The sequence below is a fragment of the Hibiscus syriacus genome, unplaced genomic scaffold (assembly GCF_006381635.1).
Source record: "Hibiscus syriacus cultivar Baekdansim isolate YM2019G1 unplaced genomic scaffold, ASM638163v2 tig00013040_pilon, whole genome shotgun sequence".
Taxonomy (NCBI): domain Eukaryota; kingdom Viridiplantae; phylum Streptophyta; class Magnoliopsida; order Malvales; family Malvaceae; genus Hibiscus; species Hibiscus syriacus.
In genome coordinates, this window is record NW_024062296.1 from 146,618 (window position 1) to 166,375 (window position 19,758).

Consider the following 19,758-nt stretch of genomic DNA (forward strand, 5'->3'; position numbering starts at 1 on the left):
TAAAAAAGTTTACATCATAGGGTTTCCAGTATAGTTTGGTAGATTGTTTACTGTTGGTTGGGTTTGCCTATAATAATAGATGTTAGATTTGTATTCATATGACATTGTATGAGGCCTAGTACAGTTATAGATGGTGTGTTCTGCTCTACTATTTTAGTAGTTACAAATCAACTTGAGTTATCATCAGTTTCGGAATGCTTATAGCCATGTGAAGGCCATTTGGGAAAATCAGGAGTCTGTGAGGATGTCCTTTCCTCATATTTCTTTGTCGGGTAAAATTTCGAGGCCAAAATTTTCTTAAGGGGAGAGTTGTCACATCCCGAATTAGGGGTTAAATTGGAAAGTTTATAAATAATAATGCTTAAGTGTTAATTTTTTAAAGTTTAGGGACTTAAGGCATAAATTTCCCATAAGCGGGTTTAAAACCCAAATTCTCTTCCTTTTCCTCGTTTTTTTCCTTGTTTCTGCAAAACCCCTAGATCGTGCTTTCTTCTTCCTTTCTCTCTGTTTCAAAAAAATATTTAGAGTCGTTCTTGTCTTCTTTCATTTTTTGTTGGCATCCAGTTGGATGTGTATTACGCCTCCAGCGCCATGTTGTTTGTCTCATTGTCGCCGTTCGTCGGGTGGTCTTAGTGTGTCCATCGTCACCAGAGTGAACTTTATCAGAAGGGAGAAAGTTTGAGTTTTCGCTAAAAACTCAATTTCTTACATTACAAAAACTAACTTCGGTAAGTAGTTCCTCTTGCTTAAAAATGAGTTTTTGCAAAATTTTTTATTTTTTGATCATCAAAATCCCTTCCACGCGTCGCCGCACGTGTGTGGGGCAGTTCTGCCTGTTGAAAATCGGTTGAACCGGTTTATGTTTGGACCAAACTTGTAATACCCCAAATATCAGGTCAGTGACCATAATAAAAGAATTTAAAATTTGGAGGATTTAATGGAATAAATGGTAAAGTACAAGAAAGAAATTAGGAAATTTGGTTAAGACTAATTAGGAAATATAGGGGCAATTTAGTCTTTTAGATAGAATGAATTTAATATTCTTTTAAAAGGGGGATATTTAATAAGTTTGGTAAGGAAGAATGGGAAAAAGCTAGCAAGAACTTGATTCTCTTCTCCTTCTTCCTGTGTTCCCGTTCTCCCTATTGCCAAAGGTAAGACTTCATCTAGCTAGTTTTTCCTTTCGTTTTTGGTTTGGTCTTGAAACCTTAAATGATGTGGAAGCTTAAGGAAGGTTTCAAGAGGATTAAAACTAAGAGATGGATGATTTATTTGAGAATGAAGAAAATTGGTTTTTGAGTGATATGTTGAAATATGAGTTTTTATTCAGGTTTACAAGTATATTTGACTTGTCAAAGAAATAAATAAGAGATTAGAAGCCTTAAAGGTGATTAAAAAAATGTATGAAAAAGTAGTGAGATTCTTAGTTTGGGATGTTCTTTGGAGATTTTAGATGTTATAAGAAGCTAAATGGAGGAAAGTTAGTTGGGTTAAGTGATGTTAAGTTTAAGGGTATTGTTGGAGGTAAAAATAAGAGAATTTAACGAAATTTGGGGAAAATCAAAATGAAAAATCTGGATAAGGGTACCGATACTATTGGTTTAAATTTGAAGAAATATGATGAACAATATCGATACTGATGCAAGTAGTATCGATATTGCTATGGGTATCGATATTAATATGAAGATATCGATACTATGGATTCCAGAATGCAAAAATGGTATCGATATTGAAAGGGAGTGTCGGTACCATAGTATAGAAGTATCGATACCATAATAGGGGTACCGATACTATTGATCCTAGAATTGTAAGATAGGATGAATTTTTAATAGAATTTGAAAATAATAGTATTTTTAAGTATTATTAAAGGAATAAATGTTAGAAAGTATCCTAACTTTTGGATGGTATGTGTAATTATGGATGCTTGTGTATATCATAACCAAGATCCAGAGTCAAGCAAGAAAAAGGGAAAAGATAAAGTTGATGAATAGTTGGACATCCTTAAAGCATATTAGTGAGGCATATTAGTGAGGCATATCAAGTGAGTGCATTTATTGTACTTATATGAAAGGAGTAAGACTCGTGATGAGTCAACCTTGAATGTTTTGTTAAATGTATGTTTTACAGCATTTTGTTATATTTTCATAATGTGTATGGAATGATATTATGAATAAGTTTTAGATTATGAACTGCTCTAAAATAAATGGATATATAAATATTGATATTGTGCAATGGTTATTGATGTTGCCAAAATAAATGTCTAAATCTGTGAATTTGACTTAAAAGCCCATTGTATGTGCATTGAGAGTCATGGTTGCATTTCGGCATAAAAGGTGTCACTAATGAAAGTTATTGATCGATTTTGTTTAATGCATAACGGTGCATTTTTGGAATAAAAGGTGCCACCCATGGTATTCATAAAAGGTGAATTACCATTTCAACATACATCGTGTATGAAAGTTATTGATCAATTTTGTTTAATGCATAACGGTTCATTATCGACATAAAAGGTGCCACTCATGGTATTCATAAAAGGTGAATGGTCATTTCGGCACTTTGGTGCAATGCATGTACCTTACATTCTCATTTGACATACATTGGGCAAAATAAAGGATAATTGGGAAAAATATACAGAAAGATAGGTATGTTGGGCATACTAAGATGGTTTTAACTGAGATTGTTTTAATTAATTCTTATGAAGTATACAATTTAGTTTGTATTTCAATAGCCATGATATACTTGTGTATGAATTGCAGTTCCTTTACATTATTATGCCTCATTAAGTAAATATTTAGCGTGTGTTGATTTCACGCGTAGGTAAGAGCAAAGACTAGCCAACTAAGGAGTGCAGCAAAGATCATCAATCCAAGGTTGACTCATCAGTAACTATAGGACAATTATGTCTACTTTTGAAAATTTGATGGCATGTATTTGAACTTATGAAAATGTTCTGGAATATATTAAAGTTATAATTTTTGTAATATGTTACAAAGAATGTTTATTATTATATTAAAATGTTTTGTTTTATTTTCAAAACAAAATTTTATGGGTTTTACAAATAAGTAAATGTTTTTAAAAGTCATGTGACCCTGTGACTTGTGTACGGAAATGTATACAGGAAATGGGTGTTACAAAACTGGCTGGATCGATTGACCTGTGACCCGACCCGTGACCTGACCCATGATCGTTGATCGACCCGACCCATTGAATTTGACCGTTGACCATTGACTTTGACCCGTTGACTTTTTTGAAGACCTCTATCTTTATGTTTCTCGATGCTCTGAGTTCGTTTTACCAAATTCTGACCTAAAGGCCCTGTTTAAAGTCTTAAGTATGTTAAGTAAACTGTGAGGTTTTGAACTCACTTTTGAGTCTAATTTTCTGAAGGTACCCTCGCATCTCCGGATCGCTCTTCAGTAGACCCTGATCAGTCCTATCCTACTTAGTTTAATTCCAGTCGCCACCCCAAAATACGCGTAAGTATTAAATTAGTATTTTATAGTATATTTTTGTTTAGTTTATTGGCATCTATTTTTATGGAAGAGTACTGTTTTAGGTTTTCGATCATCATTACCTAGTACTACTGATCGTGAGAAACGTAAAGCCTAGCAAATTTTGATTATCTCTTATAGTTGTCTTCTCTAGACCTATTCAATACTTTTGTCGTATTATGTTATTAAGTTATATGTACTGTTTGTAAGCATGTTCATAGTTGTTACAATTAACTTAGGCATTTCTGATTTCTGAATAATGAGGCATCATTCATGATCTGCATATTGATGCATTCATGATTCTGTATGGGCTTAGTCTCTTTCCTGATTCTGCATGGGACCTCGTTCCCTGTCCTTATTTTGCATGGGACCTCGTTTCCCATTCTAACATCTACATAGGATAAATTCTCCAATATGACATATGCATAAGATAAATTCCCCATTCTGACATCTGCATGGCATAAATTCCCTGTTCTAACATCTACATGTGATTAAATCCCATTTATATTTTTACTGGGATCCGCTACGAAGGGTTAAATCCCCATTCTGATTTATGTTTCTGTTAGGATCCTCTACGAATGGCTAAATCCCCATTCTGATTTCTATATTAAGTTTTGGAAATCTCCTTGTGAGGTAATGTTCATATTCTCTTGATTCAGAACGAAAGGTAAGATTTTGAATTTCTGTTGGTACAATCTACTGGTAAAATATATGAATTTTAATATTGTTCAATTATTATTTTAATCTAGAGGACACACTGAGCTTTGTAGCTCACTCTATTTTTGTCTTTCTTTTCTCAGATTATCCGAATATAGGATCATCTTGGCTATTGGAGGGTGGTCTCGATTATATATTGTATGGGTATAATAGTTATTTCTCAACATTCTTAAAATGTGGCATGAGTTTATTTCTGATTTTGTATCCGGTAAATGTTTTTAAAATGACTTATTAATAATTTCCGTTCGTGGATCGTTTATGCAATCAACATGGTCACCCCTATTCAGTTGTAACTCATAGGTTGGGTCTAGGGGATTATATTGAGTCGAGTTTGACTTTGCTCGACTCAATTCGTTAAGGTCTCGAGTCGAGTTCGAGTTCGAGTTCGAATCGAGTCAACTAGAGTAGATCTTTTATCAAGTTTTGATCGAGTCGATTTCGAACTGCATAACTCATTAAGCACCCCTAGTTCCGACCTCATTGACCCTAAATTTTTTTGGGAAACAAATATACATACTGTAATCTACCATGTAGCCCATTAAAAAAAAACTAGCCTTGAGAAACTCGATTAAACAATTCCCAGATATGATCTGAGCGATGCTGATTGAAGTGAAGGAACGAGAGGAAACAGCGAAAACCGAGATGTGCTGGAGATCGAGATCATGATCCAGGCTGTTGCAGGCAATGTGGTCAGCATTGTGAGTCAATTTATACCGGGCGATGTTGATCTTAGTTAAACAATTCCCAGATATGATCTAGGAGACCTTGTTGTAGCCACGGCTGGACATTACTTGGTAACGGCCAGAATCTTCGCCGACGTCTGTGCTTTGCATCCAAAGCGCCAACACGCTATGGCATCTCAAAACATCACCAATGTCTTGTAATCCTTGGCCACCGCTTGCTCCGTAGCATTGCTCGATACTTTCATCAGTTTCTCAACAACCCTTTGTAACAGCACAGAATCCTGACATATCTCCGATCTCTCTTTTTTGCATGTCGATAACACTTCCAGTAACTTCAGTGATTTCTCAGTTATCGAAATGATGGTGTTTGGTTAGGATAAAAGGTTCTTTAGTTCTGGGATTGTTTAGTGTTGGATTGTTCTTCAGTTACTTTTCCGTTATCCCTCCTTTTGAGCTATTTTGAGCTTGGACTCTCCATCGACCGCTACGGACTCCAATAATCGAACCGCTTGAATTTGTGAATCTGAATTCCCTCTTTGTAAAACCAGAAGAATCGTCGGCAAGCAATTCATTTCCAACAAGGGCTTCTTATCGAAAATGTCACTTGACATCAAATCCAAAATCTTAACAACTTTTTCGACTTTAAATGTTTTTGAAGACTTCTGCAGTAGTCTTTCGGCTTTCCTGTTAGGAGTAAAAGCGATTACAAACAAGTTAATGTTTCATGTGAATCTTTAAGTATGTGTTTAGGGTTTGTTAACAATTATGGCGAGGGTTTGTTTAAGTGCGGATTTAGGATTTGTTAACAATTAAGGAAGGTGGTGAGGTGTTCGAATAAATTAAAAATTAAAAAAATTGTATAAATTAGGTATAAAATTATTGTTTAAGAACCTATTTGATGTTTTAATAGTAGTTTAGGAGTAAGAATAAATATTAATCTTTTTGTTAACGTTGTCACATCATTAATTTAACGAGAATAATAATATACTATTTTTGTTACAAATTAATAACATTAATGATCAATTTATTACTTTTAAAATTTAAGTGTGAAACACGAAAATTTACTTACACATTAGTGACTATTGGTGTAGTTTACCCAATATTTAATGACATAAATTAATTCTTATTTAGCGTAATCATTAGGTAGAAACCATAATTAATGTGATGAAAAAGATTCGCCTAATAATTTATTATTTAGATGTTATAATTTTTAAAATAAATTGATTCAATTTATTAGATTTTAGTAATTTATTAATTTATTAAATCATTTATATTTAAAAGTTAAATCGATTACACGAATCAAGCTATATTAGTGGTTATAGGGTTGATTATTATTATTAGAATGTTATGGGTTTAAACACCAACAATTATAGAGTATTTGAACATTCATTGTCAAATAATTACATCTTTAGAATAAATATTATAACTTGTAATCACCATAGATTAATAAAAAATTGAACTGACTCGATGGAGTAAATTATAATACGTGGGAATGCCCCTCGATTTCAGAATTTCCAATCTCGTAAAATTACCGGACTCTTAGAGTATCAATCTTTGTCCCTTTTTTGCCTTTCTAATAAAAGCATTGGATCTCTTAGTCGTTACATTTCAAAAAGTATACAAGGATGAACAAGAGCAACACTCGTATGAACCCGTGAAAGAAATGGCAAAAAGTTGCACAAAATTTGTATTCATTCTCACTTTCGCCTGTCTTGTGGGATTGGCTTGCATCATAAATCTCACTTCTTCTTTTTCTTTATACTCTACTTATATTAGCTTCACGTCCAATTGGGTGGTCCCATAAACCTCCTTTCGTTATCGTTCCAAAAGCCGGAGAAGAACCCGAAATTTCTAACAAGGTTTTGTTTTTTTTTTTTTTCTTCAATGGACTTTTTCCCCTCCAATATATGAATTTAACCGTTTACCAAATCTATTTGTAGATAGGGGATGGGGTTCTGAAAAGAAAGGGACATACTTCTGATTCTAAGACATTTATCAGCAACATTTGCCGATTTACCAGCACCAGATTTGGCATGGGAACAAATGCCATCAGCACCAGTGCCCCGACTTGATGGATCGTCAATACAGATTACGATCTTTTTTATGTTATTTGAGAATATGGCACCCTCGACTATGTAACCATATTTCTACAAATTTTCAATCTTTTGATTGTTTGGTCTATGATCTTGAATCATTCCTGCATTCTGTGGCCTGCAGGTGCATTCTGATGTTGATGTGTTCAACTTCACCGATAATACATGGTGTGCAACGATCGATGCGCCAAAATACATGGCGAATTCGCATCTAGGAGTGGCCAGTGATAGGAGGTTCATATATGTGGTCTCAGGTCAGTATGGCCCCCAATGTAGGAGCCCCACTTCTGTCACTTATGTTCTAGATACACAAGGCAATGGCTCGATTATCCTCCTTTACCAGCCCCCAGGCAAGTCACTCTCATCCCTATTTACTTGAACACGATTTTTCCATAAAACTGCAATTTGTTTGAACATTGGGATTTTCAGGTATGCTCCTGCAACTCAGTTGTGGAGAGGCAGACTCCATGTGATGGGGGGCAGCAAAGAAAACCGCCACACCCGGGATTGGAGCATTGGAGTATAGCAGTAAAAGATGGCAAGGCACTGGAGCAAAATTGGCAGCCTGAGATCCCGATTCCTAGTGGAGGACCACATAGGTTTGCGGACTTGTCTTTCGAATATATATATTCCTAGCTTTTTTAACACAATCTAATAGTTATGCATTCAACTGAACTTTTTAACAGAGATTGCGTTGTGGCCAAAGGCCAATGATCGGCTGTTTCTAAACGGTGGTCAAGAGGGAGATTTTATGGCAAAACTGGGATCACCCATTTTCAAATGTTCACGCAGGAATGAGGTATATTGTACAGCTTGACGTCATGGTGACCATTAATCAGACAATCCATGATAAGTTTGGCTCCTCAACCTAATATTATTTCTTCTTCACTGGTTTAGGTGGTGTATGAAGGTGTTTACATGCTAGAAGGTGAAATGAACGAATGGGAAGTCTTAGCTCCGATGCCAAAACCGAACTCCCATATAGAATAATGTTCATGGGTGATTGTCAACAATTCAATCATAATTACAGGGGGTACTACAGAAAAGCACCCGGTTAATAACAGAATGATACTTGTTGTGGAGGTTTTCCAGTTCCATTTAGATTCACTAGTTGGTACATTCTTTCTCCCTATTTCAACATCCCAAACAAATAACATCATGCTTTAAGCAGCGTTCATCTTGCTAATTGCAGACTTGGTCAGTGATTGGAAAGCTTCCTTACAGGGTCAAGGCTACCCTGGCTGCTTTCTGGGATGGATATTAGTATTTTTCATCGGGACAAGAAGACAGAGGACCGGACAAACCACAGCCAATGAAGGTCTTCGGTGTGATGTGGAGAGCCAAAATCAATGTCTAATTACATCCTTTTCATCATTCCAATTTTGATAGTAATCAGGCAATTCATTTTCAGAAAATCTGTTAGCATCATTTCTTCATATGTACATTATATAAAAGAGTAAAGACTATTCTTTACTCAAGATTTGTAGCTAGCCACCTGAAGGAAATGGACTAGAAGAACAAGCATGATATCCCTCACTTAAACCCCTATTAGATCCAGTAACAAACTTCTTGTATTCCATATAGCTCCTACAGAGTTTCCGATTCGTAAATCTACCTGCAAGAATTAGAAGAACAGGGATACCATGTAGAGCATGACGTCAGAAAATCTCTAAATGTCTAAGCAATGCTAAATAAACTATCTGGCCAATGGCGATTGTAAAGAGACTGTTCTTGTTTCTCTAGCATCAAGATGATTCTATTCTTTAATTTTAATACATCCCAAGAAAGTCTAAAACCTCTCAAAATATCCCCCAGGTTTCTGAACATTATATATTGGTTACGTAGAGACAGTCACCTTGTAGTTGCTAAGAATTTACGAGGGAAATGCTGATTTTCCATAAGGTAATTGCAGTTTCCTTTGACTGACCTGATAAGCACTTCACCTATCGATAGGGATATCATCCAACTACTGCAAAGAACTTCCACTGTTTTGCCTAGTTAAAACCGAGCGCAGAATTACTGCACATCGATACTCAAAATTAACATGAAAATGTGTAACAATATCAACTTGACAGTGCAAATAGAAGAGAGGAGACAAGGCAGGCTGTCAGAAAATACCTTTCAATTCAACAGGGGTGCATATGGTGCAGGGCATGGAGACACAATGTGATCAGGTAACTGGTCTATCAGATTGATTGTTGCCAGCAAACATGCATGGAGAATTTTCTTTTCCAATCTAACAAGCTGAGTTGCAACTCGTTTCTTGGCATTCAAGTTTGGATCTAATAACTAATGTAACAAAAATATGTTGGTTATAATTCATTTTGCCATAAGTTGAAATCTAATCATCAACATGGTCAAGAGAACCAATAATACCAATGACTCATCTTCATTCAGCGTAGTAGGGTAGCCAGCCAGGCATCTATTGAAATAATCAGTAAGCTGTTCAAGTACCGCTTGTTCCATGCATGGGCTCACCTATCATGGAAAGTATATTTAAGCAGAATTTATAAGGGGGAAAAAAAAGTTGATCTATACATAAAAAAAAAAGAGAAAAGAAAGAGTTTTGCCTTGTTTAACTAAAATAACTTTGGAATTTTAATTGCCTATCGAAGGCACAGCTAGAGTCAAAGTTTACAAAGGAAGAAAGAGTTGAGGCTAAAAATTGCTTTATACAGAACATGACCAGTCTGAATCACATTTTGGTCATCAAAGTGAATTGATTTGGACTTCAATTTGTGTAGAACTCTCACAAATATTACATTGCAATTAAAACTCTCACAAATATTACATTTGCGGTGTATGAACTCATTGGGCAGACTGGACCTTGAGAAGAAAGGACGGATAGCATCTCAGAAGGATCTGAAACATAGCACAATCGCAAATATGGAAGCATATCTGAGACAGCTTCTTTTTCCCTCCCCGCATAAACCTGCAACATGTATAAAATAAATACCAGGAGAATTCATACAAAAAAATTGTCCTGATAGTTTGCATTCATACATGAAAAGCTTGTACTGATAGTTTACCATTTCTTTGAACAACCAGTCTCTTGTCCTGATATTGAGGATCCTCAGTATTCAAAGCTGCCTGAACATAAAGTAAATAAACCTATTAACATGGTTGACAAAACAAACACAAAATCTCAATCTCATTGATACCATCATCTCTTGAGTCAAATACCGAATCCTGCACGTTGCTTTAATAAATCCTTCTTAACATATATATGGCATTTAAGCATGCAAGATATTTATTCATTTAGTAACCATAAAAACTGGATGAAAAAACCATAATTTATAAGCGGTTTTCAATTATAAGAGTAAGAAAATTCAGATTTTACCTCAACAACCAGGAGATCATAAGAATTATCATCATCAACAAAACCATAGTTTATAAGCAGTTTTGAATTAGGCTGTGGTCCACACCTAGAAGAGATGAAATGTGTCGATGTCAAATTTGATATATGCAAATGGATCAATAATTAAAAAGCAAAGGTCTCGATACTTGAGCATAACTGAAAGAGAAATCAACATTATGGACAATAAATAAGACATTATATTTATACCATGCAACAATAGGTTCCCCTGCCTTATATGGGTGATCAACCACAAGTTCAATGGAACCAGAAACAGCACTTAACATTGCCTTGCAATTGCTCCTGTAAGCTAGCAATGGGGGTCCTAGAGGAACTAATGCAAATCTCCGAGCCAAAAGTACTTTCTGTGTATGAACAAGTTTCACAAAGTGCTTCAATTTTCCAAGAAATCAGAAAAAGGAGTGATTCAGTATATGAAATGCTATCAACAAGGTATAGCGAACATGTTTACTAGATTATATAAAACATGAACAATAAGGGATGTTGCAATCTTGTAAGTCACAATGTCCTAAAGGACTGACAAGGTATTTTTTGGAAGTTAGGAAAAAAACTGGAAAAGCTATCAGCGAAAGAGAAATTACCTGTAAATGCACCACACAAGACTGAACAGCAACAAAGGTTTGTTTGAAAATCTCAAATGTAAAGGCCTCAGTAGGTATATCATAGGGATATTGCTGCAATGCAAAGATATAAAAAGTATTTATGTTCAGACTCTAAACTCTATGCTGCAGAAAGTAACAATAAAAAAGGTTGAAAGTTATTACCTGAAAGAGAGACCCAGCCATAAATCAGACGGTAACAAGCTCATTATACTCTCTTTTTATTCCTTCAGCTCTTTCAAGAACTTCAACCTAATTCGTGACCAACAGATTCAATCGTGAAACATGAATTATAAAAAAGTGAATTATAGGCTTATAGCCATTAAAAAGGTAAGGGGTAAAAAGACATTGTATATTAGCAGCTACCTTAGTGGGGCTACCCGTCAGGTAAGCCAATTCATCTTCAGACCAAAGAAGTGGAGATTCGACAGCCAGCGGGCCCCTTCCTCGTTGACGATCAAGCTCTCTAATATATGGATACCAAACTGATTTCTTTCCTTGCTTCTTCTCATACATTAAGTACAAAGCTAAGCACGCCAATTCCGACAACTTGTTTGTCGCCAAAAGTTCTGCTGTATAACAAGGCCAGGCTAATTACAAAGGTAAATCAAGTACAAGAAAAAACAGAACTGAAATCTGACATAGATGCTCCACGAGTGCTGCAAAGATATGTAATCCTGCTCTACATTGCTTATCTCCTCCACTAATCTCTCAGCATTTAGCACAATGCTATTAACACTGGATGACAGAACTCTTCACCTTCTAGTTTTGCTTGTTACAAATGAAAGGACTGGGGAAAAAATATACAGAAACAGTTGTAACCATTATCTAAACTAGAATTCAAGTTCATAATCACCTTTCCGAATTCGAAGGAAAAAATTACCAATACATTTCATCTATACCTCATATAATGCATTGCTATATGAAATCTTCAACACCATATATAATGCACCTTACCAACAGTCTCGTTTCCCAGCACTCTTTCAAGCGTTACAACCAGTGAATTCGGCACCGAAAAAGCCACATCACCCGCCTACAAAAACAATAACAAAGAACCAAAAATGAATGAAAAGAAAAAAAACGAAACTTCGACATAATCCCAGAAAAGAAAACGCAAATCTAAAGAAATCCCATTACAAAAAAAACACCAAAAAGAAGGGAATTTATTTACCCGAAGATCCTCACTAGCAGCAACATAATGTATAGGCCTATGCTTCTCATCATGTGAAGGCCTCTCTCTGAGTACAACTTTACAAGGAGGCAAGCCATTTTTGTGCATCCATGATTTCAAGTCCCCAAAGTCATCATCTTTCTTACTGATAACTTCTTTATTTGAACCAGACACAAAGGTATCAGAAACTGAAGCCACACAAGGATTGTTCCTTTTTCTAAAAATGATTCTGGGGTTAGGGTTATTGTGGGATAGAAGTGAAGGGTGAGGTAGTGGATAAATTGAATTTGTTATTGAAACAAGTGAGCTCCATTTAGGGAGTTGCTTGAAGGAAAATTGAGAAGTGAAGATATTATTCTTGGGGGTAAGGAAGGCAAGGGGTAAGAGAAGAAGCATGGGGTCTGTTGTCCGGGATTGGATTGGCAGAGATGGAAATCGATTTTTTAGGGTAAAATATAAAAATGGTCACTAACTTTTTCTAACACTTTCATTTAGGTCTTAACTTTTAAAACTTGTAATACAATCCTCCAACATTTAGTCTGTTTGTAATATGGTTCCCGATCTAATCGGTCGTTTGACGTCGTTACACTACCGTTAGAAGAAGAGAATGAGGTAGTCCTCCAACATTTAGTCCATTTACAATATGATCATTGAACTTTTCAGGCGTTTGTATTTAGGTCCCCCAACTTTTAAAACTTACAACGTAGTCCTCAATTTCATTTTAAACCTCAAATTTTTTTTGATCTCAAATTTCCTTTTTCACTTCTCTCTTCTCAATTGCAGCGCAACTTTTCAGTCGAGGATGCATGGGAAATTCTAATCTAACTTTGAATTCTGTGGAGGTTTTGATTTGAATAAGGATCCATTGAAAGAAGACCCGACCAAGGAACTATCGGAACCATCAACGATTCAATGTGTAATGTTAGATACATGTCATCTCAGGTGAAGCATAGATGTTCGATGATCTGTTTGTGAGAAAAAATGGGGTTAGAAATGCATAGTTGACAAATACTACTAAGATGAACTAAGTATTATTATTGAAAGTCACCAACAAAGCTGGAATTATTTTGTATAAATGGAATATAATAATTTATTCATTTAATCCTTGTGGTTAAATATTTTCCAGCAGATGATCAAATATAATGAAATCCCAAACAGCGCCTTCACCTCTCTGTCTCTTTCGCTCACATGCACTCTCGTTTGGATTTTGTTCTTCAGTTTTCCGCCATGTGAAATTATTAACCCAAGCAGTTCTCTGTCTTTCGGCTTTTTATTTACAAAGAAAAAATGGAGGAAGAATTGTTGAAACGCAACACCGATTGCGTTTATTTATTAGCCTCTCCCCTCACTTGCAAGAAGGTATTTATTTTCTCTTTTGGTCTCTTCGGAAGTGAGTTTTTCTCTTTCGAACTTTCCCATTTTCATCCCGCATTGTGTGTTTTTTGTTGAAATTTTTATGTTTCTGGAACTGCATGTCAAGGATCTGGATATTCAGTGTTAGTTTTGAACCAAAATCATCTAATTTTATTTTTTTTCTTCTTAATCAAAACTTTTAGTACTTATGAAAGATATTCAGTCCATCAAAATAGAAGTGAAAGAGGGTCCTAGGCTAAATTTTTTTGATCTTCTTGTTTGGTTTTTCTTTAAATCAGGGAACTGATTGTGAGTATCGACATAGTGAAATCACCAGTTTAGATTATTACTTCCGGCATACAAGGCATCCCATTTGCAGGTTCAAATCTGCTTTCAGAAATCCAAATGTAATTGAAAAACAAAGTTAGGTGGATCACATTAACAAATATACACACACAGTTGGCAATAAAGAACCAGGAAGGAGATACCTCTAGGAATTTATGGTAGTTGAGTAGTCAGAATTGCTGATTTGATTTTGGGTTAGTTGAGGATTAAATTTATTAATTCAAATTGGATATTAATTATTTTTTAATTATATCACATCAATTGATAATAGAATCAACATAAAATAAATTTTCTTTTGTAATTTATTAACAACTTTAACTTATAATTTTTTAAAAATTATGATGAAGATAAAAAAATTACTTCAAATTTAGTGATATATGATAAAAATGGTTTCATCTAAGAATCCGATTATCATTTATGCCTTTCCGGTTAATGCTTGTGAATAACAATTGTATGCTACTTGGACTAAATCAAGATCATAAGCAAAAATAACACACAACTACAATTTTCTAAGGAAATTGTTTTTTGTTATCAAATAAGAAAAAGTTGAAATATCAAGCAAATGGAAGATACTACCTACATCAAGAAATCAAGATCAACAACTACATCGTTTCTTAAAAAAAGGGTAAAGTATATTAATGGTCACTGAACTTTTATGATGCTTGAATTTAGGTCCCTCAACTTTTAAAACTTGCAATATAGTCCTCCAACAATTAGTTTGTTTGCAATATGGTCCCCGACGTAACCGGCCGTTTGACGCCGTTACACTGCCGTTCGAAGAAGATGATGTGGCAGTCCTCCAACATTTAGTCCATTTGTAATATGGTCACTAAACTTTTCAGGCATTGCATTTAGGTCCCCCAACTTTTAAAACTTGCAACATAGTCCTCAATTTTATTCTAAACCTCAAATTTTAAAATAATTCAATTACATTTAAACCCTAAATTCTAAACATACTTCAATTTAGGGTTTAGAATGTAATTAAAATATTTTGAAATTTGGGGTTTAGAATGTAATTGAAGTGTTTTGGAATTTTGAACATGAATTTACTATTTAACAGTGTTTACTTTAATATAAATTTGAGGTTTGTTGCATGCACATCCATCGCCTGCCACACTTTGAACATGAAAAGTGCACCTTTCACGTTTATTGCATAAACCGTTGAAGTAAAAGTAACAAGGCCAATTTGTCTTGTTCGCAACTGCCGCACTTTGGAATGACAATCCAATAGGTTTGGATGGAACTTGAGCATGCACATCCAACGACTGTGAAAATAATAAAGAGTTTTAGTTCATAGGATTATAACATACAACCAAGCAATAACTAAAATAAACCAAGAATACCAATTAATAACTCATTCAAAAGGATGACTTAATAAATAAAGGGGAAGAGGTTCGGTCATAATCACTCCAAAAGCTAAGGCGTCAAATGAGTTGTTTAAGATATACATTAGATGCCAAATACAACATTACCAGTTGTGGATGCATTAATGGCCTACCCTTTTAACATATAATTACTTCTAATGCTCCATGTTTGATGTTCCTCAATAGCCAAGTATGATGAGAATCTAAAGCAGATAGCGGAACTAAAATCATAGGACCCCATAATTCTTGTAAATTCATGACATGTCAGTAATAAAAGACATTGTAAAACATAGATGACACTGCAACAAACATATATATGCCAGAAATGAAGGTGCAAATGTGCAATGACCGAGCATCATATCAAGTAGTTGCTCCAAATATACTACCCTGCCATGATGCCTTTCGAGTTGCGTACATGCAAAATTATCTTCTAAAGCTATAATTCAATACAGATTCAACTGTAAAATTTCCAAAACATGTAAAAAAATCCAGTTCGTTAACGATATATCAGTCCCATAACCAATATGAACTTATTAAAAAGAATACGAGCTCACAGGACGTCGAAAACCACAGGTCGGATCAATACAATTCCTAGAAAACTAGTACCAGCAGTGAATCCACTGTTGCCTGTTGGACATAATATTTATTTTTTTATGTTTCTCAGGTTTTGCCAAAAAAATTTGTTTTGCTATCACTTGGATCTGTGCCTCAAGGTAAGGGTTTTCCCCCATACCCCAGTTGGTTAATTATTTAGGGTATTGAGCCTATCCAAACTTTATTTTAAAAAATACAGTAATTTCTACAGTACACCCCAAACTCATCACATCAAATATTATTTTTAAATGACCCTCGATTAGTGGGCTTCACGTGGACCATTATTTTATTATCATTAAAATGATTCGTCATGTCGAAGTGACGAGTATATTAAAAAAATATTTTTTTAAAAAATAAAAAAAATCATGTGAAACTTGTCAATCTAGGTGACGAAATCCTTCAAATTCAAAAATACTAGTCATTTTCTAGTCGTTTGTCAATGGGCGGAAGTGGCAACAATCACTTGGAAGTGACGAGTTCGGCCGGATAAAATTTTAAAAATTAAAATTAAAAGAAAAATAATTTTATTTATTTTTTTAAAAATACAAAGTAAATAAATAATTACAAAAATTAAATTATTTACAGAAAAACTACAAAAGAAAATTTATCTATATTTCCTATGTTCTTAACAATGCTGAGGAGTTGTCGAATGATAATGGCGCATGGCTCGTCCAATACGTAGGGATCGTATGCCTTAATCATCGTCGTCGTCATCGTCTTACCGAGGAGGTGTACTTAACACACTTTGCGATCTACCTTCAAAATACGGTGATGGATTTATGGCATTTGATGCCATCATTACCGTAATTGCTTTGACTTGGTTGTTACTTTGTTGAACATATAGGATATGGCCCCACTCGTCCGCAACCGCATGTATGAAATAGATGATAGAAACCGAAACTACCCTGAGATGCATTATAGTACTCTCTAGCTATAGATGTTAAAGTTGAAGAAAAAGACGACGATGTTTTCTTCTTGGACTTGGACTTGGACTTGGACTTGGCGTAGGTGGCATGACGATGTTGTCATTCTCCCCTCTATTTCGGTGTCGTAAGATATGATTTCCCATTTGCTTTATAAGTTTGGAGATAGGGAGAATGATTGAAATCTAGGTCCAGCGGTGTAATGTTGTCACGCGGGGGGAGTGATAGTTCACGCTAATTCCATAGGTTGATGTAGTAAGCGTGCCTCACCGACCAATTTTTGTTATGTTTCCCACGCTTATCGATTGCATGGAGCGTGTCTATATTAACCATTTACATAGGAATCAGCTGGTGCGACGTAAACTGTCTCATCACCCTATCAGCGACGTGCCACTCAAAAATCGCTTGGTGCAGTAATGGCGTCACGACACACTATAAGTGGGACACCTAAAAAATCGCACTATCAATAACAAGTTTATCTCGTTGTCAACATACGGAAGCCAAGAGAACTATAAATATTAAATATCAAAGTTAGTAAATATGAAGTTAAAAAGACTAAAAGAAATAATAATAATTTCGTATGTCATACGCGTATCGACTGGCGATGTCGACCCTCAACCGTATGTCTCATAAAGTAGCACCTGCCAACCTCGTCTCCGATATTTTATGACGCCGTCTAACATGTTTAAAAATAAAAAATATTATAAACAAATAATTAAATAAATAAATTTATGAAATTCAAAAAAAAGGTTAAATAAATAAAGTTAAACAATTACCTTGCAGCTAGCAGAAACTCGACGGGGTTGGTGTAATTGGAGTAAAAAATGGGAAGTGATACCAAGACCAGGACTGTAGCAGTATCAGACAATCTACTACATCAGCTTTTCGACCAAGCTGGACAATTGCAGCCTTGCAAAACTCCCGATACATAAAAGCTAGAATCTTCGAGCACCAATTGGTATTACAGATCATAGCGAAGTCTTCCAAATATTGCATATACTGAGTGTGCGCCAAATTACCGGGTTTATTCAGTGATAATAATCCTCCGATCACTTGGAGAATAAATGCTCAGGACGCAAAAACAATCTCTGCCTCGGTAGACTCGACAGTCACTTGGAATTCGAACTCCAACCAAGTTATCATTACCCGATAGCCCTTGATGACATTAGATGCTGGCAATTTTCCTAAAACTTGATAAAACAAAATTCATGGGGTCGTAAATGTTCTGCTTCACCATGGAGGCTTCATTGACAGGAACATTGAGTTGGTAAGCAACGTCTTCCAAAGTAATCATCACTTCACCACTCGAGAAATGGAACATGCGAGTCTCGGGCAACCAACGTTCGATCAAATCCTCAATCAATATCATGTATAACTTGAAGCCACGTAAAAATATGGCCAAAAGTATATCGGTTTGATGCAAATATGGCATCATCCGCTGATGCAACTCTCTGGTTATTATCCCCCGCTTACGAATATTCCATTAATTGTCGTCCGATAGGCATTGGATCGAAAAAACATGGGCGTTATTCAAGTGCAACATATATTCTCGGGTAGTCTTTTTTTGGGATTTTTGCACAACGTATAACTTTTTCAATTTTTTGGATTCATGGTTTGGTGAAAAACCAAAACCCTAAACTCAATTTATAGCCTTACCCTCCACAACTAAAAATGGCTAGAAATTTCTGGAAACAAACATGTTTGTATGACATCCAAAATTGGAAGACATTTTGAATGATATTCTTGAATCTGATGAAACTGTTCAACTTCTCTCATGCACCTAGACACAAAGATGAACTTTATTCATTCTTTAATTGAAACCAACATGAAACAATTAAGTGTTAGTTTAATAAATGAACTAGTTTGATGAGTGAACCAGTTTAATTAATGAACTAACTTTATTCAATGAACTAAATGCATGAATGAAGTAGTTTATTAAATGACTAGATGCATAAATGAACAACTTCCCTAAATGAAATACATGCTTAAATGCAATGCATCCTTTCATGAACAACATACTTATTAAATGCAATGAATGTCATGCAACTAATAAAACTCATGCAAATTCATGTGATGAATGATATCATATAATAAACATATTCTAAGAGGTAAATATAAACATATGATAAAATATAGTGTATAAATGAGCATGTATAGGATGAAGTAAGGTAGAACTCCCTTTGAATCAGCCTTGGTGAACTTCAATGATCTAATTAGATCAAGAAGAATTGATTTCGGTTATGTGTTCCGAGTCATATACGATGTTGTCGATCGTGATTCTAGTAAAAACTTCACAGTGTTTTGATTGAAGACTGAAAATGCACAAACAACGTTACAAGAAAGAAATTGATATAAGTAAATTGAAAATGAAAGGTTGTAGGTTATGATAAAGTGGTTTCAAGGTAATGAAAGAGTGATGGTTGTTGTGGTTTAATGAAATGAAGGAAAGTGGGGAAAATGTAGTGGTGATAGTAATTTATTGTGTGGAAAGAATGGAAGTAAGGTGAAGGTAAAAGATGTTCTGCCGTGGGAGATGAAAGATGAAATAAAAAGTATGGATTGTGACCCGCTAGCTATATGGTGTTAGGAACCAACAATATAAAAAGATGGAATCGAAGTGATAGAGGGTGGAACGTGACCCACTAGCTATAGGTGAGCTAGGAACCAATGTTATAAAAAATTGAAATGGAGGAAGGCTTCAAAATAGATAAAAAACCGATAGAGTTCTAATCCAAGAACTAAAATGAAAGCAACCTTTCAAAGAGTTTATTATGCAAAACGTTCTTAGTACAAATGTCATGGAGGTGCCTATTTATAGTGTTGATAGGCACCATATGAAGAGTTTTTACAATTAAAATAAAACAATCACCTAAATGCAATTGAATTCAATTAAATGACTTTCCATTCTTCTTATCCTTTGACGGTTGGCCATGTAGATTGAAAATTGATAAATTTTAATTTGACATAATTCCAGCCTTAAATTCGTCCAAAAAGGATGGGTGACTCTTGGGCTGCCTTGCTTTGCTCGCAAATAGAAGAAAAGAGGATA

The 19,758-nt window shown here is 35.1% G+C and overlaps 2 pseudogenes; one reads left to right on the forward strand and one right to left on the reverse strand.

Moving 5' to 3' along the window:
• The first annotated feature begins 6,554 nt into the window (after nucleotides 1-6,554).
• Nucleotides 6,555-8,341, forward strand: LOC120205773 (annotated as a pseudogene).
• A 332-nt stretch (nucleotides 8,342-8,673) lies between these two features.
• On the reverse strand, nucleotides 8,674-12,552 carry LOC120205792 (annotated as a pseudogene).
• Nucleotides 12,553-19,758: the final 7,206 nt, after the last annotated feature.